This window comes from Acinonyx jubatus, chromosome E2 (assembly GCF_027475565.1).
Source record: "Acinonyx jubatus isolate Ajub_Pintada_27869175 chromosome E2, VMU_Ajub_asm_v1.0, whole genome shotgun sequence".
Lineage (NCBI taxonomy): Eukaryota > Metazoa > Chordata > Mammalia > Carnivora > Felidae > Acinonyx > Acinonyx jubatus.
Window position 1 is genome coordinate 2,655,172 of NC_069396.1, and position 25,779 is coordinate 2,680,950.

At 54.8% G+C, this 25,779-nt stretch overlaps 1 long non-coding RNA gene across 1 annotated transcript in view; it reads left to right on the forward strand.

Moving 5' to 3' along the window:
* Positions 1–25,779, forward strand: part of LOC113604387 (uncharacterized) — a 364,860-nt gene that overhangs the window by 133,541 nt on the left and 205,540 nt on the right. Inside the window, exon 4 of the long non-coding RNA XR_003426303.2 lies at positions 14,973–15,385. This is a non-coding gene — a long non-coding RNA (uncharacterized LOC113604387). The remainder of the gene's footprint in view (positions 1–14,972; positions 15,386–25,779) is intronic.

Below are 25,779 nucleotides of genomic sequence, written 5' to 3' on the forward strand. Positions count from 1 at the left end.
GCGCCTGGGGGGCTCAGTCAGTTAAGTGTCTGCCTTCGGCTGAGGTCATGATCTCACCGTTCGTGAGATCGAGCCCTGCACTGGGCTCTGTGCTGACAGTGTGGGGCCTCCTTGGGATTCTCTCTCTCTCCTCTCTCTCTGCCCCTACCCTGCTTGTGCTCTCTTTCTCAAAATAGATAAATAAGCTTAAAAAAATAAAAAAATAAACCAAAGGGTCCTGCCTTGGGAAAGTTCTGTTCAGGTGGGACAAGACGAGGACAGGTCAGCAGGAGTCAGCCCGGCCATCCTGGGATGAGTCAACTCTTCACTGTCAAGCAATGGGTGGCCCCTGAAAAGCTGGGGCATGAACACTTTCCCGGATTTGAGCCCGGCCGTCTGGGGCTGCAAACTAGCAGGAAAGGTGACGGCCTAAGTCCACCTGTGCCCAGCTGGGACAGGCCAGCCCTAAAACTAGGGAGAGGAGGAGCTTGGCCACAGCCCACGAGAACATGCTTCTCCAGAGCTGGTGGGGCCCACGTCCCCAGCATCCCCACCGCGTGCCTCACCTTCCATGGGTGCCCTCGTCTTGTGGATGTGGGGACGACGTGGGGCAGGGCTGTCTAACCTGTCCGTAAAGCATGCCGGGGGCTCGGGACAGGTTCAGATTTATGTCTGAGCATGCACGAGGAGCCGTGAGCATAAAACTCCAGATGTTCACGTGCAATTGGGAATTTGGGAACGCTGAAAATAGCGCTTGCCCATAAAATTGCCTGAAATGCAGTCCAAATGTGTCCGTAAAAGGTAACCAAGTAGCTATTTATTGTTATTAGTTCATGTTCTCGGAGCTTCCATGCAGGGCAGGGCGTTGATCTAGTCGGGTGCCAGACACGTTTGGGGTGACCTTGGAGGTGCCTCCCCGATGCCGCGGGTTCTGGTTTGCAGAGCAAAGCCGGCTGTCGGCAGATTCTCCCCCTCAGCCCTGACGTCCAAACAGGACACCTGGAGAAAGCCTCAGCGGGCCTTTCTTAGACATTCTCCTCGAGGTAAATTCCTGAAAACCTCGATGGGGGTCCAAGCCTGTTCATACATATGCCAGCAGACAGAACAAAGGCGCGGGTGACCACACAGCTGTCATCAGGCAGGGTCCCCACGGGCCATCGCTTTTATCCTGATTGTGGTGACATATGCCTAGTGTGAAGGCCACCACGTTAACCACGTTGAAGCCAGCGTTTCTGTGGCGTGTAGTACATTTGCGATGTTGTATAACCACCACCTCCGTCTGATTCCAGAACATTTCCATTACCCCGAAAGGAAACCCCATCCCCACCAGCAGTCACTCCCCACTGGGGATTGTAGGCAGGAGCGTAGAACGGGGCCGCTGCCCTGGAATGCAGTCGCTGCTTTTGAACAATACTGAATTGAAACCACTGGGTTTGTTCAGATGGAAGAAGCCCCAGCTGCTCCATGCAGTGACCACGTGGCCTTACATTTCCCTGACCTTGGTGAGTCTTCATTCCTCATCACTTACCTCCCCTAATTCTGTGAGGCTCAAGGCAATCGTGCATGTGCCGGCAAATGGCCTCCATGCTGTGTCCCCTGCAGCCTCTTGTCTCTTGTTTTCTTTCTAGAACTCTCCCCCTTGCTCACTACTCCCTACACTGGTGGGCTGGCTCTCTGTTTCTCAGCAGGCGTAATCCACCCCAGGGCCTTTGCACTTGCGGGTCCCACCTGAAACCTGGGTTCTTCTCTCACTTCTTGGAACTCTTATTGAAATGCCACATTTTCAGTGACACCAATGCAGGGCCCTCTTTATAAGGGCAATCCCTCTCCTGCCCCTGGGCTTCCTCCATCGCACTGGCAGAATAAGGCCTATTTATTTATTTATTTATTTATTTATTTATTTATTTATCAATCAAGCTGGCTAACATAGTGTATACACTGTGCTCTTGGGGGTAGAATCCCGTGATTCATCGCTTACATACAACACCCAGTGCTCATTCCAACAAGGGCCCTCCTCGATGCCCATCACCCACTTTCCCCTCCCTCCCACCCCCCATCAACCCTCAGTTTGTTCTCGGTATTTAAAGTCTCTTATGGTTTGCCTCCCTCCCTCTCTGGAACTTATTTTCCCCCTTCCCCTCCCCCACGGTTCTCTGTTAAGTTTCTCAGGATCCACATATGGGTGAAAACATATGGTATCTGTCTTTCTCTGACTGACTTATTTCACTCAGAATAATACCCTCCAGTTCCATCCACGTTGCTACAAACGGCCAGATTTCATTCTTTCTCATTGCCAAGTAGTATTCCATTGTATATATAAACCACATCTTCTTTATCCATTCATCAGTTGATGGACATTTGGGCTCTTTCCATACTTTGGCTATTGTCGATAGTCCTGCTATAAACATTGGGGTGCACGCGCCCCTTTGAAACAGCATACCTGTATCCTGTATCCCTTGGATAAATTCCTAGTAGTGCAATTGCTGGGTTGTAGGGTAGTTCTGTTTCTAATTTTTTTGAGGAACCTCCATACTGTTTTCCAGAGCGGCTGCACCAGTTTGCATTCCCACCAGCAAAGCAAGAGGGTTCCCGTTTCTCCACATCCTCGCCAACGTCTGTTGTTTCCTGTGTTGTTAATGTTAGCCACTCTGACAGGTGTGAGGTGGTATCTCAGTGTGGTTTTGATTTGTATTTCCCTGATGATGAGTGATGTTGAGCATCTTTTCATGTGTTGGTTGGCCATTTGGATGTCTTCTTTAGAGAAGTGTCTATTCATGTCTTTGGCCCATTTCTTCACTGGATTATTTGGTTTTTGGGTGTTGAGTTTGGTTAAGTTCTTTATAGATTTTGGATACTAGCCCTTTGTCCGATATGTCGTTTGCAAATATCTTTTCCCATTCCGTCAGTTGCCTTTCAGTTTTGTTGATTGTTTCCTTTGCAGTACAGAAGCTTTTTATCTTGGTGAGGTCCCAATAATTCATTTTTGCTTCTAATTCCCTTGCCTTTGGAAACATGTCGAGTAAGAATAATACCTCATTTTTATTTTGGGGGTTTATGAAGTCGCTCCTCTCCCAACAGAACACGAACCCCACAAGAGCTAAGAGTTTGCCTGTTTGCTTGCTGCTGTGTCCCCAGCACAAGCTGAGTGCCTCGTGCACAGAGGTGCTCAAAGGGCCTATGGCATCAGCAGACAGGCATCCTGGTGAAGCACGTGTGCAAGCCAGGCTTCCCTGAGCACATGGAGCTCAGGGTGGTCTGCCAGGACACCCTCGTCCCTTTCCCCGCATGCAGCCCTGTGCTCCCACACTGGTAGGATGCAGGGCAGGGGGATGGGCTGAGTGAGGACGAGGAGCCCACGACCTGAGCCAGGTTCTTGCTGGCAGGGGGCACAGACCGAGGCTGCAGAGAAACAAGGGGCACTGTGAGAGCCGTAGTGGCGCTGGACGAGTAGATGGGCCGGGGCCAGGTCCCGGGAAGATGCAGGAGCTCTCTGTCTCCTTCCCCTCCTTCCCCATCCCTCTCTGTCTTGCCCACACCCCCCCCCCCAACACACACACACCCTTCTGCCCCTTTGCTCTCAATCTTGTGTTTGTCTTCATTGTTCAGCCCATTCCCTCTGCTCCTGGGAAACATCTTCACAACAGTGTGTACCCGGCGGAATAACGCAGACGGATCCTCTCGGACCCAGTTCCAAATTCTGGGGAGGGATTCTGACTTCTCGGCCCGGTTCGAGTCAGGGGCTCCCTGGAGTGCGTGTGCTGTGGCTGGGAGCGTGGGGGTTGGGCACGTCGTGTATAAGGGCTTCAGAGGGGCGTGGGCACTCCGGGGGCGATGGGTGGAAAGGAAAGCTGCCGTGCGCAGGGAGGCCATCGTGGAGCCGTCCCCATGGGAAACTCAGGAGAGCGCACCCCGCAGGTGCCTTGTTTCTTCCTTACCCGTCTGTTCGTTCACTACAGGCTTATTGAGCTCCTGTTGTGTGCCAGGCACCGTTCTAGGGCCTGGAGGTACATCAGTGCACAAAATAAAGGAAATCCTCACCTTCGGTAAGCCTGTCGCCCAGTAGAGGAAGGGCTCCATTGGCAAGGGAGCAGAGCCGTTCCTGAAGGCTGGCAAGACGCAGGTGCCCTGAAGAGGTTTCAGCCAGCTAAGGACACAGACGGTGGTGGCAGTGGGCCCCACGATTTTGGCCCGGGTGGGCGGGAAGGCCCCTCGGGGGCACGTGGGCAGCGATCTAGCAGGAAGGAGCCGGCAGCCCTGGAGGCAGGTGGCAGGCAGGTGTGTGTGCTGGAAGATGAGAAGGCCCGCGGGACTGGGCAGGGGCCGGAGCGGCCGGTGGTGGGCACAGGTCTTGCAGGCCGTGCACATGGGAGTCTAGGCCTTTCCGCCGGCATTGCCCACGCGCACTGTGAGACAGCTCCTGGGAGCAGCGGGCTTCTCAGGGGACTCTGGACTGAGACAGGGCTTGTGGTGTGGACCCAGAGTCCCAGGCCAGTGGTCCCTGTCTTCAGGGTGGCGCTAAGAGCTCCTCCCAGCCTGCCAGTGAGCGTCCCCTGTGACCTCGCGTGGGGAGATGGGCAGCATGGCCCGGGCCTCCCCCACCGCCGTGTGCCATGCTTGGCTCTCGGGCTGCCCCTCCGGCGGGCAAGTGGCTGCGGGGAAACACGAGGCCACGGTTGTGTGCTCACCGACAGCACAGATCACAGGGCTCATTTCTCATGGATCTGCGGTGACGGTCCCAGCCGAGGCCGCCCCCCAACCCATGGCTCACAGCCTTGTCCCCCACCGTCAGGGAGCCCCAGGGATGACAGATGACGTTCCCGGGCAGTGGCGTGTGTGCCTGATGGAAGGACGGAGTCGGCTCCGAGGATGACTTCATGGCAGCCACGCGGGTGGACGGGCCCCGCCGCTCGCGGCCCGTCTGCTGTGTCCCAAGAAGGAGGTAGGCGTCCTTGACAGGACAGCCTGAGAGATTGGTCCCCGCGGGACCGTCCTGATAATCTGTTGGGGGGCCTCTAGCCCCAGAAAAGGCCAGAGCCCTGGTGGAGGCCTCGCCCCGAGGGCCCCGGGGGCCCTGTCAATCAGGGCCAAGGCAGCAGCGCTCAGACGGGTCAGGCCGGCTCTAAAGAAAGCCCCGCATTGTTTGTAAAGGGCAATCCCTCCGCATCTTGGGTTTCACGGGGAAGTGTGTGTGGCCGCGCTGGTGGGAGCTGGGTGAGACAGGCCTGAGGAACGGCCCTCTGGGGCCTAGGTAGCGCTCCGGTCATGCTGGGGGGCCGGGGAGGGGAAAGGGCACATTTTTAGCCCATATTTGGTGATGCGGTGGGCTTTGAGCCCTCCTTCTCCCATTTGTCGGGATCTTAATGAGAAGGCCCGGAAGGACTCAGAAATGCCCTTTCCCAAGGACAGGAAATAAATGGGACAGTTCGAGGAAATTAGGGGAAAACCCACCGCGGGAGAGACAGTGTGGCCTTTGTTGTCTACGTGTGAGAGTGTGTGGGTGTGTGGGTGAGCGTGGGAGTGCGAGCGTGTCACCATGTGAGTGTGTGGGTGTGAGTGTGCGAGCGTGTGTCACCGGGGGAACGTGTGGGTGTGCGAGCGTGTCGCCATGTGGCGTGCAGGTGTGCGAGCATGTGTCACTGGGAGTGAGAGTGCCAGTGTGCGCACATCAGCGACAGGAGAGCCCTGGCGTTCAGGCCCCCGCTTGGGAGGCTCATGGGTGTGAGCGCCCGGAGCCCCCTCAGGGCAAGCACTCGTTGTTTGACGTTCTCAGCTGTGAGTAAACACTCTCTCACATCAGCCGCGTGGAGGCGAGTGAGCGAGTGTGTAAATGCCAATTAGACCGTAACAGCACGAGGAAGAAAGATTCCGCGGGCCACAGATATGGTGATCTGCTTCTTCCACGTGCCACGCGTGTCTGGGGTGGAGGAGGAGGCGGAGGCTGAACAGAGGGAAGCTTCTGGCCTCCGCGCGAACTGGCTGTGGGTCCTCCGGAGCTGCCTCGCTCCATGGTGCATTTGTCCCAGATGCGAGGGGCCCCGTGTTGCCCCGAACCTGGCCGCTCGCTGCGGCCCAGAGCCCTGCACAGTCACCGCTCGAAGTGAAGGACGTTTCAGAGCAGAGACGCTTCTGGCAAAGCCCAACCACCAACCCCTGTGCGGACGTCACACTCATCACCAGAGAGCGGCTCCCCAGGGCGGCCGGCTCTGCGTCCTCGAGGACTGCCCAGGGGGACAGATGTAACCGCTCTGGGCCCGGCCGCCGGCCTGCCGCCTTCGCGGGCCAGCTGACCTCGGACGGGTCGCGTCACATCCCCGAGCCACAGGCTCCTGAGCTGGGGGGCGGGGTGCGTTTAGCATCTCATCCCCCGGGCGCTGGTCGGCACCTGCCGCGTGCCCTGCGCTGGGCTGCGAGCGGCGGCCACATCCGCGAGCACGGGCGGAGCTGGGAGCCTCGCACCGCAGTAACCGGGGCTCACGGTCTCCACGAGTGACCAGAGCTGCAGCAAACCCCCAGCAGGGAAGGATGTGAGGGTGCGCGCACGGCCCTCCTCCCTCGGCACCGCTCGGCTTCCTGGGTGTCCTCTTGCTGGATCTGAGTGCGGGCGCGGAACGTCCCCTCTGTCTGCGTCTCCGCCCTTGCCCTGCTGGCACTCGGCGGTCTGTCCAGGAATCCGTCCTGTCGTGTGTTGGCGACGCCTGCTTCTTACCTGGCTGTGCGCTGCTCCTCGTGTGGACATGCCTGCATTTCCACCACCCGTCCCCTCGTACTGGACATCTGGGTTGTTTCAGGCCTGTGCTACTGTGACCAAGGCTGTGACAAAACTTTTGTCTTTGTGCAGATGCCCGATTAGGTCCACCAGGCAAATCTCTGCAGGTGGAAATTATCGGCAAAGAGCCGTGTGTTTGAGGGTTTGATGAAGACTGTCCAGATGCTTTTGGAAAGAGCTAGTGCCAGACTTACACGGCCCGGCATGGCCCTTCCTCGTGGCCTGTCACGTCGGCACCACGCCCACTCCCCAAGCCCCCGAGGACCCGTGCGGATGCACACTAACGCAGTGAGGACCGTGGCCCGTGAGGTTCCACGGCCACATGGTTTCATGCCCAGGTTGGTCCAAACCTCTCCTCTGATGACTGCAAACCTGAGGCCCAGGGAGGGTGAGACGCTCCAGGCCACACACTCAGCGGTGACGGAAGCCAGGCCTCACCCAAGCGTCCCTCAACCTCGGGATGCCAGCTGACCTTGAATGTCCCCGCTCTCTACCAGAAGCAGGGCAGAAGCAGACACACGTGGCCTGTGACACCTTTTCTCCACATTTTCTCAGACTTCCCTCAGACGACACGGGGGACGTTGTGTTCCAGTCCTTGGATGGCCTGGGTAGCATCGTCCCCGTGGCACCATTCCTGTCTCAACAGCGGGAAGGGGATCTGGGCCACTCCATGCTGCCAGGTCACCAGGCGGTGGGCTCCGCTGTTGGGGTTCCCCGCGGGGCCCCCCGCCTGCAGGCAGCACGGAGCCCTGGGCAGAGCGGAGGCGGGGCGGGGGAGGGGGGAGGGAGGCCGCGGGCTCTGGTTGTGGTTGCCTCCTGCACTTCCGGGGTCTTCGGCGAATGTGCCCTTGTCAGCTCAAAGCAACGAGTCCGGAGTTCTGCTGAGACGCGGGGACAGGGGCCAGGGAAAGGGCCACTTGGTGGAGGCTGTGGGGTCCTTGCCAGGATCCTTCTGGGCCATCGGCCTGCCCAGACAGGGGCTGCTGGCTGCTGGCTGCTGTCCGTGGTCCCCGTGCGCCACTGGCCAGAGGCGAGGTCTCAGGCTCAGGAGCACCCGTGCCGGACTCGGGGCGGGGGAGGGGTGCTCCCCTGGTAAGGCCTGCACAGGGTGGGGTGACCCCAGCACCAGGCAGAGTGGATGTGTTCACGGAGGTGGAGCGGAGGCAGGGTCCCTGGCACACACGTCTGTCAGCACCCTGAAGGCAGAGGCCTGAACTTGTGTTCGCCTGGGTCCCTCTTGGCCCCAGCTCCTGGGGGTTCCTGCTCATTGACGCTTGCTGACTAAGGAAGGCAGGAAGGGCGAGCGGGCGGGCTCCACCCTGGCTTTCCTCCTCCCCTGGGGCCTGGCGCTGCTGTGGGCACAGTGGGGACACTTGAGATTGCAGGGGTGTGAACTGAAGGGCTGGGGCTGGTAGGGGTGGATACAGAAGCTTGGCTGAAACACGCTTAATACCATTGAACACGGGTGTCACTCCAACGGGAATTCAGCTCTAACGTCGACACTTAGGTCCCCAGTTAAGAAGAGTATAGAAACCACGGAATCATGTGTAGGTGGCGGGACTCTGCGTGGGGTTGGGGGCGGTCACTGGCCTGCGTGCAGGGGTCATGATGTGCACCGGCAAGCGGGGCCTCCCGCTGCCGGGCGCCGAGGGGTGAGGCCCCGGGCTCTGAGCGGCGCGGTGGGCAAAACGGCCCTCGGTTTTCCAACCCTTCTTTCTCCGTCTCTGCTTCTGTCCCTCCTGTCAGACACCACGTGCATGAAGTAATTTTGTGTGGGGAGAAAATTACCCCTGTCCCAGTAGAAAGCCGCTTCTCAGTTCCGCCAGCCATGGCCACCGTGAGATGTGGGGCTGGGGTGGCCAAAGTGTCTTGTATTTTAAGAGAAGCCAAAAGTGTGAAACTGTGGGTGAAATCCTTCATTCTTGGGAATTGTGGCTCCGATTAAAAATGAAAATGAAACCAAACAAGTGATGTGGCAGAGGGTGATGGGTGGGATCTGGGGTGTGACCTCTGGAGGACGGGCTCTCCCCTGGGGAGGGTTTTGGCAGAAGCTCATCCTTCCAGGAAGGGGCCGTGGCTCCCCCCAAAACTGGGCCCAGAACGGGCCTCTCCCTTGCCCCATCTGTCACCCTTACCCTCCCCTTTGACATGAAGGGCAGAGGACCTCGGCCGCCCGGTCTCCAGATGCCATCGACTGCCTCGGCCATTAGCATCAGGACACAATGAGCCTCGGACGCTGGAGGACGGGCGGTCTGTGGGCGGTGCTGTGGGGGGTGCAATGCTCCTGCGGCCAGAGCGGATCATCCCGGCTGTGGACTTGAGACGTCCCGAGGCTGGCGGGTGGCTTCCCTTGCATTTGCTCTGTCTTTATCTTTGGCAGTGGGTGTCCTCTGAACGCATTAGCTACCAAAAAACAGTGCCTCAGCAGAGCGGGACCCGCACAGGAGTGGGGGGGCGGGGGAGACTTCCACGTCACCCTCGCTGGGGCGGCCCTTCGTTAAAGGATCTAAATCCCAGCACCCAAGGGTCGGCACATTCTTTGCCGCACATCTGTAACCGACCCCAGTCTGGGAAGACCCCACGACGCACAGCACAGCCTGTTTGCAGAATGGAGCCCAAAGCAGCAACAAGAAAGAGTGATCCACAAACAAGTACTGTGCTGTGCAGAATCGGCCTGACACGAAGGGCCCCTGCCATTGCAGTTCACAGGTGGAGGGTCCAGAGGCAGGCAAACCCAGCCCAGGTGTGGCCTTCTCTCAGCCAGGCACTGGGGTCCAAACAGAATGGGTGCCTGCCGCAGGGGAACATGGGTGCTGAATGGAGGCCAGATAGCAAGAAAGGAGGGTAAAGTGCACAGACACACGGGGAGAAAAATACAAGGGCAGGCGGGCGTGGGGAGTGCAGGTGTATTGTAAACAGAGGGGTCGCCGAGAGAAGGGAGGGTGTTTGAGACTTTGCCAGGTGGTCAGGACGCCCCTTTGTCTATGCAGACCCGGGCCCAGCAGCCAGCTCCCCAGGAGCCTCTGCAGCAGGCGGACCCCCACTCTGCTTTGCCTGTGCTTCCTGCCCTGTTTTGAAAACCGTTATTATCTTGTCATCAAAGAGACACAATCGGCACTTGTGTGTCAATGCAGATATGAGCCCTCCCCTTAGATCCCATTTCAATGTTGGAGTCACAAACCAGATACGTTTTAAAAAGCAGAATGTGTCTGGCCTGATAGCTGACTCCACCTGCAGTGGGAAAAGTCATAAGTAAACACTGAGCGGGGGTGACAAATGCACCATCCGTGGGCACAGCCAGGGCGAGAGCCGGGGAGGGAAGGGTGCACGGCCCTGCCATGCACACGGTACTCTGGGGAGGGGGTTCCTGCAGCAGCCACGGGGCCGGGGTTCCCCGCCGCAGACACTGCCCTCCCCGGGTGCCGCGGACATCCGCGCCCAGGGCAGACGACTCCCCAGTTCTCTGAGAACCCCGCCCTCGCTTTTGTCTGCTTGTCTGAGAACCACCGCCCATGGGCAACCTGCATCTTCCAACTTTGGTTTTTCTGTCTAGTTTTTTGTCCTGTTATCAAGGGTGGTGAGTCTCCCTCAGATGCTCTACAGGAGGAGTTTGGAAAATGACTTCGGTCTGGGCAACAAGAAGTTACAGCAATACTGAAGGCATATGGTCACCTAGTGATCAGAGAATTTTTGTCCTGATTTCACGGCAGGAAAGTGATGACCCCAGAGCCAGGAAGCTGGCACTGGTCCTGCACAGTAGCTCCCGTCTCCGGCTGGCCGGGCGCGGTCTTCCTAATTGTACCATCTGCGGTTACGATTTTGATTAACATTTTCTTGGAATCAGCTTTGAACTGACACCTTTCTCTTTGTCTTTTAACACAACTCGTCCCAGACAATGTGATTATTCATGTTGGTTATGTAAGTTTTTTTCTTCTTAAAACACATTACTACAAGTACAGACCACTTAGCACGCATCAAACGTGTCACCTGCGCACCACAGGAAGCGATTCGTGGACCCTGGCAAAGCATGCGCCGTGGACCCCGGCAAAGCATACAGGAGCTGGTGCCCTGTGCGGACGCCACAGTGTTGATGACCCTCGGGGCTTGAGGTGGGGTGGCCCTATTCCCCCTCCTCCAGGGAGTACCCCTGGACCTGCCGTCACACTTTTATTTGGAATGTGGATCGCCTGAAGTGTGTCGAACATGTTACTGACATAAACACACGCATGGAAAACAAAAGCCCCGCCTCCGCGTGTGTCCACGTGGGTTCTGTGACGACAGGGGTCTGTTTTGCTCACTGCTGTCTTCTCAGTGCCCAGAACAGTGCCGGGCACCTAGTAGGTCCTCAGTAAATAATAATGAATACATGCGCGGATGAGTAGAAGGAGGAAACAGACTCTCTCCTTCTGGCCTTGTTTTCTTTTTCTATCTCCAAACCTCAGTGGGGCTAAAGTGATCCTTTAATGTGCAATGTGATTTTGTCACCGGCTCCTTAGACTATCTTGTGACCCGTCCTGGTTTGCATGAGTCTGTAGAATCGTGCCCCCACCCAGTTCCAGTGTCGAAGCCCTGACCCCCCAGTGTGATGGTGTTTGGAGAGGGGCCCTTGAGAGGTAATTAGATGGGGTCATGAGGGTGGGCCTCAAGATGGGATCACTTCCCTATCAGAGGAGAAAGAGGGGCCAAGTGAGGACACAGGGCAGAAGGTGGTTGTCTACAAGCCAGGACGAGGGACCTCACCAGCAGCCAGACTGGCGGGCACCTGGACCTCATACTTCAGGCTCCAGAGTTGCGGGAAATACGAGTCCGTCTGTTAAAGCTGCCCCGTCTGTGGTACACTGTTATGGCTGCCTGAGCTGGCGTAAGACATGTGACGGAGGCCAAACCCCTTAGGAGGATATTCAGGGTCCCATCTGCCTTTACTTAGAAGTCGCACCTGAACCTCCAGTCCCTTCATGCTGGACCCGTCTGTGTGTTCTTAGATGCGCTAAGTTCTCTTCTCTGCAGCTTTTCCCCATGCTGTTCCCTCTGCCTGGAATGCTCTTCCTCCACTGTCCCCTGGGGAGCTCCTCAAGGACTCGGTGTCCTTCTCACATCCAAGAGATGCCTTTGCCGACCACCTTCTCCTCCGTCCACCCTTCCCTGTGTCCCAAAGTGCGTGTGATTGATTTCCCCTTCGTATCAGCCAGGACAGGCAAGTAACAAATTAATCTTGAAGCCTCAGTGATTTCACACAGTCAAGGTCTGTTTCTCACTTGGGTTCACATGTTCAGAAATGTTCAGTGGGGTCCCCCTTTCCCCATCATCACTTAGGGACTCAGGCTGTTGGAGGCTCCCCTTCTGGGCACAGATGGGGCAGAGAGTGTCCAGAACTCACTCTTGCCCCTTAACTACCCTGAACTGAAGTGCTACATGTCACTGCTCACCATCTATTGGCCAGAGCTAGTCACCTGCCACCAACCTAATGGGAGAGAGGTGGGAAAATGTATGAATTTCTCTTGTGCGCCCAGGAAAAGAAAAATAAAACAGAATGGTGTCTGCCATATATACATACATACATACATACATACATACATACATCATAGAACATTCTACATGACTTGCAACTGCCTGTTTATTTTCTGCTCATTCCCCTCCCTGACCGAAGTTCCTCTGGTCCCCAGACTTTAGTTTTTCCCCAGTTTTACCCTTGGCACCCAGCATAGTGCTGTCCTGAGGGGCCATGGGGGTTTGAGAGGGTCCCCACGGCCCGCCCGGCCTCGTGCTCTGAGAAGGCCACCTGCTCTCCCAGGCGTGGCCCTGATCTCTCTGATGCCCTACGTGCATGTGCTGCCTGCCGTGAGACTGCTTCTTCGTCCGTCTCCTCTCACTGTCTCCCAGGACGTCAGAAGATGCTGACACTGATGGAAAATCCTCAGGCCACTCCATCTGTCTTGTCTGGTTTTCATTGTGTATTTGCGCTGTTATCTTTTTTTTTTTTTTGTCCAATAAACAAGAAGAAAGCAATGAAGTAAACAGTGTGAGGTTTAAAGGATTTTCAAAAAACGAACAATACCCGTGTTCTGTTTGGGGAATGTGAGTCCTTAGTTTACATAGACGGCTGACTACACAGCATTTGGGCGACAGCCAGCTTTCCAGGGTGAATAAGCACCTCAAAAGGGACAAATATTTTTCGCACCCTGTCAGTGAAATAGAGGCTCAAATACTGAGAAATAAATATATAGAAAGGGAAGAAAGAAAGAAAAGTCAAGGAGACCCTGACGACCTTCATCTCCAAAAGAGCTAAAGACAAGTTTTGTAGTACTCTTCGTTATACTGAAAATAGTTTTATTCTAACTCCCCTGTGGTGCTGCTCCCAAGTGAATTTTTCTAGAGTATCTCTCTTGAGATTGAACCGGGGACTTCACTCCTTAGGCCTGTTTCCTCATCTGTACAATGGAGGTAACTACAGGTCCTCATTCACAGGGTAGTTATGAGAACTAAATGGGTGGATCTATGCAAAGATCCTAGACTAGGGCCTGGTACCTGTGGGTTCCATGTGCTGTTCATTGTCACCACCGTCACCACCATGATTCTCATCCTCATTATCACCATCACCACCATCAGCACCACCATCCCCATCCCCATCATCACCCCTATCACCACCATCATCATCATCATCCCCATCACCATTACCATCATCATTGCCATCCCCATCACCATCAGCAGCACCGTCACCACCACCATCCCCATCCCCATCATCACCCCTATCACCACCATCATCATCATCATCCCCATCACCATTACCATCATCATTGCCATCCCCATCACCATCAGCAGCACCATCACCACCACCATCCCCATCCCCATCATCACCCCTATCACCACCATCATCATCATCATCCCCATCCCCATCCCCATCAGCAGCACCGTCACCACCACCATCCCCATCCCCATCATCACCCCTATCACCACCATCATCATCATCCCCATCCCCGTCAGCATCACCGTCACCACCATTACCATCATCACTGTCACCATCACCATTACTATCGTCATCGCCGTCATCGCCATCAACACCAGCAGCAGCAGCAGCATTACCATCAGCAGGTACAAACTTCATCTGATGGAGGCAATGAAAGCAGGTCTCAGGGAACCACCCTCTGGTTAGTGTTAGACGGTGGCCGTTCAATGGGAGATCAGCTTGACTGCTGAGCACTGGCCTAAAATTTCAGGATCTTGCTGTTTACCTGGCTTTTACCCCAATGAGGCACAGCCATGGAAGGCCATACACCCCACACACCCATGCATTTGACCTCTTTCTTGAAAACTCCCTGGTTCTATTCTGCTGTAAGGACCACGACATAAATGTGATGCTTGGCTGGACAGTTCTCAAGAATTCAAGCAGTATCAGACTTGATCCTCTATTACCAGGGTTGCAGAAGAGCAAACGCCGGAATGTCAACAGTGGCCACCCCTGGGAGCGGTGTTAAAAATAAGGTGCCCGCCTGTCTTGGTTGGCCCCAGTCAGCCTTGGTTTATGCCTAGCATCTGGCGTCATTATTCACAGTGCCCCCTCCCATTGCCAAAATGTCTCAGTTTGGATAATAAATTATAGGAGCACCATAATTTTGAGTGATTTCTATGTTCTTTTGGTTCATTGTTGTTTTCTAAGCTTTCAACAGGAAACTTTTGTCATTGAGTACAACAACACAAGCGACGCAGTCCCAGCCCAGGTGCCACTTTCCCCAGAAAAAGCTCCCTGTGCCCCCAGCACGGATCACTCGAGGCAGGATGCTTGAGTCCCCGGCTGTGTTCCTTGCCAGACACATGGCCAGTGGGCATTGAATACTGGCTGTCCAAGAGCAGGTTGGGAAGCCTCACCCTCAGCTTTTGGGTAACGGCTGTCCTACTGGCAATGGTGAGAAATGAAAACAGTCCTAATATAGACATGACACACAGCCTTCTCCCAGGATGCTGTCCCATTTGCTGGGAGGTGTAAGGCGAGGCTTGCTCACGCCCCCCGAGAACTTTGGCTCGCTCTGTCTGCCTGGTGCTTCCATCCAGTGGAGGCTCTTGATGCGGGAGCAGAAAAAAGTTAGCCCAGGAACCACGCCCAGGACTGAACTGCTGCGTCTGCACCTTTACACTCTGTGGGGTTTTAATAAACTCCTGCCTGCTTTTGTAGGGATTTTTTTCCACCCGCCTTTGAACTACCTTAGAACAATAACGTGCTCTCTTTTGACAGGTTGGCCTGGTGGGAAGATTGACCTTATTTCCATTCTCCTACTGAAAGTGACAACGCAGCCAAGTGCCACTTCTGGGCCAGGGGGACGCTGTGATCAGATGAGAGACAGGTTCACACCACTGCAGTGACCCTCTGGAAAAGGAAGCAACCGGGCATTTCCTCTGCACATTGTCTTTCTGCAAAATTACGAGTAAGGAATATTTGTACTGGATTGATTTTCCTTCCTTGCATGCCAGCAAAAACTTGCTAAGTTTAAGAGAAATGGAGAAAAAGTCTGCATTATTACATTTTAATGGGCAATCATGTTCAAGCAAACCAAAGTGCCTGATGACTTCCCCAGTCCCACATCTGCCCAGGGGCCATAACCACCCACACACCTAGAGGCCTGAGCTGTTCCGGGTCGCCGACTTTAGGTAAGTTGACTCTCACGAAGTGGTTTTGTAGCCGGCCGCCCCTGGGGGCCCCCCCTTCACTTGCTGCCATGTCTCCCTGGACGGCTCCTCCTAAGGTTTGGCTTGGTTGTGACTTTCCGGGACACCTCCCCTTGCCACCCCCAGTGCTCTGTTTCTCCCCATGCCTGCCACGGCCTTTAATGGTGCCTCCTGCTGTTTGACTTGTCCATTTGCTGAGTCTCCATTTTCCCTTCTAAGGAAAACTCCGTGAGGGCTGGGACTCGTAGTACTCATTACTGTAGATTCATTTCTGAGTGAGTGAATGCATGAATGAATGAATGAATGAATGAATGAATGAATAGTGGACGGATTACAGCTTGAAATGCCCGGTTCTCAAAGGCACAGTGCTTGTTGCTTCGCAGGGGACCGGGCTGGGCCGTCTCCAAGTTTCCTTCCAGTTTGTGATTCCAACACCACCCAAGGCCCTTTCTCTCCCCCAACAGAATCCACAACACCGGCTCAAATCCACCCCCTGTGGAAACTCTCCCCAAGCCCTCCCCTATCATGCACTCAGCACACAAACGGGCACTGAGCGCCAGCCGAATGCGAGCACAGCACTTGGAGGGGGTTCCCTGTGGACAGCGCGTGGAGGGGAGCAGGCTGTCCTGGGGAACAGAGATGCGGACGCAAGGAGCGGGGGACACGTGGGCTGTGTGGGTGAGGGATCTTCCCTCCATCACCCAGTCTCCTGTGCTAGACTGAGTTGGGGGTCTTCTGACGGAACCAAGGCATCTTAGTTGTGCAGATTTCCTCGTGTTTAAGACACTGTGCTCCATGCCAGCTGGAGCCCCACAGACACTCTCTGAGGCCTTTTCTCTACTCAGCGTGGGAGCCACACGGCTTAGATGGTCAACAGCTCCATCCAGCATGAGGGCAGGGAGAATTTCTGGGTCACAGCTCCCTTCAGGAGGGCACTGAAAAGCAGGCGGCAAGTAGATGCTTAGGAGAGGAGGCCCACTAGGAAATGAGGGAGGGAACATCCATGCTGTACGTTTCTTCTTGCACGCACGGGCTATTTACCAAGGGCACGGACAGGCAGTGTTCGTAGAGATATCGGTGCTCCGAGTCAATGCCTAATACCCTGCCGGAGAGACCCATCTTCTGACCTCCTGACCCAGAACATCGTGCACACTCACACCCACATGGTCACACACCCGCATATTCACATGCACCCACACATCCACACACTTGCACACACCCACATGCACGCTTTTGCAGGCACACGTTCACACACCCCCACAGTCCACCCGCAACCCCACACACTCACACACTTTTATAAGCACTCACACAGATACACCGACACTCACATACCACTCACATATTTTCACCCACACGCATTCACACACAAACACAGTTGACACACCTGCACAAAGTCTCTCTCTCTGTCTCGCCCACTCTCTCTCTCTCATACACACACACACTCCAAGAGATACTATCAAACCCAAGTCATCCCCCTCGTTTTTCAGAAAAGTCTCTAAAAAGCTGCGTTCCCAAAATAAGCAAAACATGTGAGGTATGGAACACACCTTGTGGAAGGGCTGGGTTTCATTGGCCAACCGGTAAATCAAAACACATGCAAAAGTGCTACATTTAGGAACACACTGCGACTGTATTACTCCTCGTTTTACTGGTACATCTCTAATCGGAACCAGCTGGTAATAAAGACTAGCGGTCACAGGAATCCACCCTTTGTTGAAAGCTGGGCCGGGGTGGATGCTGGAAGCTGACGAGCACCATGCAAACAGCTGTAATTGACTTGTGAGGTCAGGCTCTGGGTAGGACTCGGGGACAGAGGTGACGCTACAGCTGGTGCATAAAATGCTGGGCTCCTGGTTACCTGTGACTGTGTAAAGAGGAGCCAAAGAGAAAGGCGCCGGTTTACGAGGTTCCCCGCTGTGCCTGCCCCTGTTGACATGTCTCGGGCAGCTTTAGAATTGCCCACTCTGGGCTAGCTCTTGGTATTAATTACAGTAATCGTAATGATGACGCCCTTGATGATGATGATGATGATGATGATGGTGATGGTGATGGTGCTGCTGTGGCTGATGGTGATGATGGTGATGGCGATGGTGGTCATGATGGTGGTGACAATGATGGTGATGGTGGTGACAATGAAGGTGATGGTGGTGATGCTGGTAATGATGATGGGGATGATGGTGATGATGATAATGATGGAGGTGGTGATGATGGCGGGGATGATGGTGACGGTGGTGGTGATGGTGAGGATGATGATAACGACGGTGATAATGACAGCAACCGTTAGTGACCCAAAGCGCATGGAGCATCTCCTCATCAAAGTGCTGCAGTGTTCATGCTGTGAGAGTTGTGAGCCTGACATCATAAATGCGGTAACTTTCCTTTTTCCCTTGTGATATATCGATTTTACACATTTTCCCCCCAAACAAGGAAACTGACTTCTGAATTGTGAATTCTAGAAATGGAACATACATACTTGCCACCCCAGTTCCCCTTCCTGCCTCTAATCAGCGCGATGGGTCCACCCTTTGGAAAATTGTGAAACATTAGGAGGGTCTGTAGCATATTTTTAGCAGCTGACACCGTTCTACCCCTTCCTCTTCCCGCAGGGTTGTAAGATACGTACCTTGTGTAACACACATCCTTTAACTTTATACACAGATTTTAAAAAGAATTCTATTAATTTGAGACCTTCTGGAGGGTTCAGCATCGTAGGTGGCACTGCTAGTCTAGACCTGGGGCCAAGACACCATCTACTCGTTTGCTGCGTCTTCTCCAGGGCCTGGGCGGGCCTTAGTGACCTTCTTACACAGAATCTGCAGCTACAGTCACATTTCCTCTTGACACAGGGTATCTGGGATTCAGGACTGACTGCTGGAAGTCGGTGACATGAAATGGATCTGTCATTCCTGGAGATGTTGTAAAGAAATAACACCAGGTCCTTCCACTTAAAGCTCAATCCCTTGACTTCCACTGACCCTGTAGCGAAAGTGTGGGGTTGATCAGAATGCACTGCATTTCTACATCATGAACGTAGAAAGATTGAACCACTTTGGTGGTGAGTACTCTGTACTCAGCTCATTCCATCCATTCAGGAAAACTACTGTTTGCAGTCAGACAGTCGATTCACTTTAGCTGTCAAGGTGGCCATGTGTCTGCTCTGCTTACAGCCCCTTACTGAGAAAAATGCCCCCTTCAGAGCATTGCCCCACCCCTGGCACTGTGCTCCACACCACTTTGCTGTTGGAATGTAAGCTCCACGAGGGCAGGGACTTAATCTGTCTCATTCCCTGCTGTGCCTCATTGTCTTGAACTATACCTGGTGCAAAGACGTTCAGTGTATTTATTGAATCAGTGAATGAGTGAGGGGCACCTACAGATTTCTGAGTCCCTGGACAGAAGGGTGACATTCTCTTGGGGAAAATGTCCAGCTATGGTATCCCCTTGGCTATCTCCTTGAACTTGGAGAGAACAGCAAGGAGAGGAAGCCCCAACTTGTATTTCCAATAAGAAGTGCATGAATTTTACATTTGTTTTTGTGACCGCGGGAGCCCCCTTGTGATGAGTCACCTGCCAGCGGAGGTGCAGCTCTAGAAATCGGGGCGGCCCCTGACTGCAGTACGCCTTTCCCGCCATTTTTGGAGCTGGTGCCTATGAAGGGGACACACGAGGGCTCCACAAGCGGACCCGACAGAGCGTGGGCCTGGGGGTCTGACTTGCTTTCCTGGCATGTTCCTCCTGCTTTGCTAAGGCAACGACAGGGCTCGAGCTCCTCTCTCACGAATCAGGCCTCTTGGCCTTTCCTGGCTCCGGTTTCGGCACCGTGTTGGGACCTGCCTCCACGGCAGGCTGGAAAGGGAGGGAACAGAGCTGTGTGTGTCTTTGGGGCAACAGGACAGGGATGTAAGAGGCTGAGGCTTCCAGACAGAAGAGCAAACACACCCCTCCCCACCCCCCGGACGTGGGCAACTGCTGGAGACCTACGTTGCAACATCTCTGGGAAGACTTTCCAAGACCTGAGGATGATACCGGGTTTCCTTGGTGTGTCTGATGGATTCCAAAGCGGTGCATTTGCCCTGTTGAAGGTTCCTTGAAGTGACAAGGGCTGTCTGCTCTCAATGAACAGGATGCGCCGGGAGATGGGAATCTCCTTCTCATGAGGCATGATCCTTAATGCCTTAGAGGACCCATGTTGGCGAGGAATTTAGAGGGAGCATGGATCCCGAACGAGTGAAGTCTAATGAATGAAAACAGTCCTTTCCACACCCCTCAACCCTCCACCGAGCTGGTAAGGTGTCCAAGTGGATCACTGCCAAGAATTTGGACCCTCACTCTGGAATGAAAAGGACTGAGAAATTTCTCTTGCCTTCAGAAAAGACACAGCTCTCCTTCTCTCTATCCCTGGCCTTCCCTCCAGATGCGCCTTTTAATATTGTGGTCCCCAAAGGGAATGTGAGACCACGACCTGGCTCACGAAGGCCCTCAGTGGGGAAGGCTGGGCCGTAATGACGTTAGTGCAAGCCAGCATCATTTTTTCCAATGTCAAAAGGAGTGTCAACACCAACGATCTCACCTTCCTTTGTCCTAAAAGAACACAGATTTTGTGCAAAAAGGCAAAATGCCCAGCTATCGCACTGTCACTCCCAGCCTCCCTCACCACTGTGGGATCCAGAGCGGCCGCCACCATTGCCTTCATTAACATTGTCTCGGTGAGGACGGAGGGAGAGTGGGTGGTGCCGAAGGAGCCCTGACGCCACCCGTTGGTGCCGAAACTGATAGAGAGACATCTGTGACCAAAAGTGACAGCCGCGGAGCCTGGGTTCACATCCCAACAGGCCCCAGGTGTGCGTCCCGGGACAAGTGACTCTTCCCGTGCTTCAGTTTCTTCCCTGTCTGCAGAGCAGGGGTAATGATGGCACGTGATGGAGGGGTGACAGGAGGGGCAGAAGACTGGGGGGCGGGGGGTGCTGCTACTGAAGGTGTTGTTATTGCCCCGATCGCCACTAGGAATCACAAAACCGCTTGATCTGCCCTTCCCAGGACTTCCTGGTGTTGCTGGCGGTCATTCTGTTTCTTTTCTCGAGTATGTCCTCGCCCTAAATCCAAGAAGACGCTGTGGAGACACTCATTTGCTTGGCACAGACCAGGGTGGGTGCCCAGGTGCAAACGCAAGAAGTCGGGCTGTTCTGGAAAAGAGGAGGACTGGCCGAGGGTGGGGGGCGGAAGCCGGGGAACACCCTCCGTGCACGTGGGCCACGCGTCTTCCTCAGCGCGCGCATGCACGCACACACCTGCCGCCTGGCCTGTGGTCTGCCCATTCTTTCTCCCGAAATGCCCCGTGCCCCCTCTGCCGAGTCAGCCCCCCGCTAATACGGGAGCAGTAGACTGCCACTGTGTGCCTAGGCGGTGTTTCATTTACTTTCCGCGACGCCTCTGCAAAGCAAAGTAGCCACATCGCCTCCATTTTACAGATGAGGAGAGTGAGGGGTAGAGAAGGGAGTTCGTGGTGCCCAAAGACACCCAACCAGTGTTCAGCAGACACCCCAGTCCTTTCTCCCCACTGGCTCCTTGAGGCGTCTTGGGGTTCCTTGGAACCTCGTTCGAAGACCACGGCCCTAGCCACTCTGTCCCGGGTCTGTCCAGTCTCTAGTGTGGTTACCAACGGGGCTTTGGTCGTCTTTTGTCGTGCCGAGGCGCTAAGGGGCAAAAAATGCAGCATGCGCTGTGCCCAGCGGGGATCACCAGGTGCTTTGACGGCGAAATGCTTTCCTTCCTAAATCTGGAAGTGGCTGGTCTTCCCCACAGGCACATTCTTGCCCACCCACAAAGCCTGGGACCTAAAGTTCTCTGGTTAACAAGCCCCCGAGGGCGCCGCGCTGAGGCGAGCAGGTACTTTTCAGGCAGCTGGTTGGAGCCCGACGCGAACTTTCCGCTGGCGCATCCCAAGGGGCAGCTTGGCTCGGTCTCCATGGCGACAGCATCAACAGGAAAAGGAGCAGGGGCCTCTGCCGTCCTTGGCAGGACGGTTCCCCATTTCCCTTTAGGTCTGGTGCTGCCTCACCGATGGAATAAAAATGGAACGCGGGATATATTTACACTCGCCGAGTTAGCAGCTGAAAAGCTCATGTGTTTGCTGAAATGTGCACAAAAATGAAATCTCAACTCTGCCACTGGCCCTGCTCCCACTCACCACAGGGTGTCTCCTGATTATTAAATGTGTGTTTGATAGAAGTTTTGACAGCTATCTGGTCTCAGATGTGGAGCTACAAGTTAATTCGGAGTCCCAGGCGATACCTTCATAGGTGTCTGTCGTCGGTTAGTGGTGATGGCCCATCTCCCCTGGAGGAAGAGGTCCCTTCCTCACGCAGGAGGTGCAGTAAAGGTATTTGCATGGAGACAGTGGGGGTGGGACTCCTGGGCTCCCCCTGCTTCAGGTGCCGGGGGAAGCTGGGCATTGGCCAAACCAAAGAGACTTCCAAGATGGGACTTGGGCAGCCTTCCAGGATACCCTAAGTCCCGGGGCACGGAGGAGAGCTGAAGACACGTGCACCAGAAGTAGACAGACCCAGCTTTCCGACTGTCCTTTAATTTGCCAAAGTCTGTGCTCCGAGGTGGGCTGGGAGGCATTTATTGGAACTTTTACCGGCTGTCCGTAAGCTAAGGCTCACCCAGGAAGCTGTAAGATGTGGCTCTGTCCTCCCAACTGCTGGTAAGATGTGAGATTCTTCTCCCAGCCCCTAGGCTCTGAGTCATCTGCACCAAAAAGGGGTTCAGGAATCTACATGTTCATAATATCTGGCATTTCTGATACGGCTGTGAGTGAGTCACATGTTGAAACACAAGCCGCTGAGCTGAGGTTCTCAAACTCTAGCACACCCTGGACCCCTGCCGGTCATGTGAAAACACAGGTGTCCAACCCTCCCCGCAGCCTTTGACACAGCAGTTCTTAGATGGAGCTCTAGAATCTGTACTTTAACATTTTTTTTTTTTTTTTTTTTTTTTTTTTTTTAGTTTTTAAGCAAGCTCTCCACCCAGTGTGGGGCTGGAACCCACAACCCCGAGATCAAGAGTCGCACGCTCCACCGACTGAGCCAGCCGGGAGCCCCTAGAATCTGCGTTTCTTTTTCTTTCTCTTTTTTTAAATGTTTATTTATATTTGAGAGACAGAGAGTGCAAGTGGGGAAGGGGCAGAGAGAGAGGGAGACACAGAATCCGAAGCAGGCTCCAGGCTCCAGGCTCCGAGCTGTCGGCACGGAGCCCGACGCGGGGCTCGAACTCCCGAGACGTGAGATCATGACCTGAGCCCAAGTCGGACGCCCAACCGACTGAGCCACCCAGGCTACCCTGAGAATCTGCATTTGTAACAAGTTCTCAGGTGAGGCTTTGCTGGTGTCCCTGGGACCCCACTTTGAGAAAAAAAAATCTTTTCCCGTCTTGGAGAAAAAAAATCAGCTGGGTCATGTCAGAGCCTCGAAGGAAGGACTATCATGCCTTCCTCATGTTTGTATCCTCCAGCAAGGATGAGTGATCTCATTCTTGGCTAATTGAATTCAGCTTGAGGACTTTTAGAAAGTTCCAGTGACGTTCTAATCTGGGTGGTTGGGGGAGGTTCCCAGCGTCAGTGTGTTTCGAACAAGCTGTCCTCCCCCAGGTGCAGCCAGAACCGAGAGCCCACACCTCAATATCCTTCGCACTGAAACGAATTTCAGTTTTTATGTCGGTTCTTTGTTGAGTGCCCATTGTCTGCCTTCACTGGACAGTTCTGGATAGTTACTGATGGTTGTCACGTCATCAAGTGCCCACTGTCTTCCGAGTACTGTGCGAGAGGGTGGGGATGGCAGAAAGGGGCAGGGCGTGAAAACCTTCCGGAAAAAGGCAGAATCCGAGCTGAACAGTGCAGGCAAAGGCAAGAAGCCCATTCCAGGCTGATGCGACAGCCTCCCGGTGCTCAACCCTGGAACGGCATAGAATATTCAGGAAACCTTAGCAGGCTCGTGTTGCTGGAGCATGGAGGGTGACGGAAGGAGAGACGTTTAGAAGCCTTTGGAGCATCAGATTATAGTTAATTTCCCCCAGATGGGAGCTGGAGGTGTGGCCACCAGCCCTGTTGTGGCCACAGGGTGGGATGGGGCCTCACCTCTGGGGGGGCAGGAAGCCAGCCCTTTGAGTTGCCTTCCTTTGAAAAGCACGGACTCTGATCTTTTCCCGTGAACCTTTGGCCAGGGTCCCTGCTAGAGCCCCGGCGTCCTTCTCTGAGAAACGAGCAGGAAGATGGGGAAGACGGACAGCTTGCTGGGAGAGTTGGTCCCTGATCGCCTTCCTGTCTCGCGTGTGGGTCCCGCTGTCGGTGAAGTGACTTTGGGCGGGAAGTGAAGGCCTCTCTAGCTCTCTCTTCAGAAAGTCATCTTCAGGGAAACCCTGGAGGCCACAGCTTTCCGCGGCTCTTCTCTGGAGCGCCTGGCGTCTCCCAGGCTCTCGCGTAGCCCGCCTCCTCACCACGCCCCCCCCACCGCCCCTCCCCGGACACCCTGTCGCAGAGGGAGGCGCCGGCCAGTGGGGTGGGCAAAGTCAGACTCGAAAGGAGGAAGTCAGGACATCTTGGGTGTGGGGGTCCTTGGGGGGCTGGCTTGAGAAGGGGCAGTGGCCGAGCGGAGCCTTGGACCCCCGAGGCCAGGGCGGGGTTCTGGGCTGTGCGTTCATCTGTGGGCCGCCTCGCTGTCCTCTGGTTGGCGTCCTGTCCCATCACTTGGGCAGCCAGTGCCCTGCATTAATTCCTCTGTTTTCAATACTCGGTGCGTTTTCAACTCTCCTGTTTGGACTCTAACTTACACAGATGGCAACTGGGTTTCCTCTTGTGTTGTGACAGGAAGAAAGGGGACACTCGGGGACCTGCAGTTTGTTCACAGAGTATCCGGGAAGAGTGGCAGGGCCCGTAAGCCTCGTGGAGGACGGTGGCCGTGATCTGAGGGCCGTGGGCAGCCCCTGCCATGCTTCCAGAGGCTTTGGGGGGTGGTGTGGCATGATCAGACGGTCCTCATGGAGGCATGAGAGCCAGAAGCACAAGGCAGATGCCGGGAGTGTCCTGAAATGAAGACCCGACTCTCACAGGCCAGCACGTGCCCGGGGCCCTGAGAAATGGGATCCCAGGGAGCTCGTGGGCACAGGCTCCCAGATTTCAAAGGCCAGTCTCTTTGGGGGCTCTTCTCACCCCTCCTGTGAAACGGAACAGTGTATCAGGGCCTGGGTGTCGAGGGGAGAGGACTCCAGGAGCCAGTGAGAGGCGGAGGGGGACGGGGGGCTACGGCAAAGCCAGCAACAAAGAGCCCAGTGACCCAGCGAAGCCTGAAGCAGCCCAGACATGAAAGGAATATGCTGGAAAAATTAACTCAGTGTTTGCTTTGGGAACCAGTCTGACGGCTCTTAATCCAGTGGGTGTGTGTGTGTTGCAGCTCACGGGACGTCCCAGCTCCCCGGCAGGGCGACAAAGAGCCGTTTGTGAGGTTTGCATCCACACCCCAGCGGCCAGGACCACGCCCCTGCCACTGAGCAGTGGTCCTGCCTGGTGGGTTTCCAGCGCTCTCCAAGTGGCCTGCTCTGAGGCTGCCTGTTTGTTGATTCCTCCTCCTCTTCCCGCATTGATGTTCCCACTTTGGAAAGATGAATGGCCAGACCGTGTCCATTAGATGGGGGGAGGGATGGGGGCAGGGAGGGCTGGTGTAAATGGGGGGGATGGGGTGGGGCGGGGAGGGCTGGTGTAAATGGGGGGGGATGGGGGCGGGGATTCCCTCTGGTCCGTCAGCCCTGCTGTCCAGCGGCATCGTAGTGCACACGCACGCACGCGTTTCTGGGACGGGAATCTGATTACACGTGTTTGAAAAGAAGTCATGTTTCGAATTCCTTTCCCCCTGTTTTAACCAGACCAGCCCCAGGGAAAGGGCCACAGCCAAAATTCATAGACAAACACAAGAAGTGACTTCTTAGATTTTCGAGCTTTCTGAGCCCTCCGGTCCTACCTTTTGAGGGCGAGTTTGATGACTTTCCAGAGTACCCTTGGCTCTTGTTTTACTGACTGAATTGAGCAGTGACCCCACTCTGTATGTTGACCCACAGACATACTATGTACGAAGCCACCGCCTTGGTGGTCCAGTCTTGTGGGCAATGTAGTCATTTAGAGAAGCCAAGTTGGGCAACCAGAGCAAATTTCAAATTTAATTTTAAACTTAATTTTAAATCTAATTTTTATTTTTAAAATTTTTTAATGTTTATTTTTGAGACAGAGGGAGACAGAGCGCTAGCAGGAGAGGGGCAGAGAGAGAGGGAGACACAGAATGGGAAGCAGGCTCCAGGCCCCGAGCTGTCAGCACCGAGCCCGACGTGGG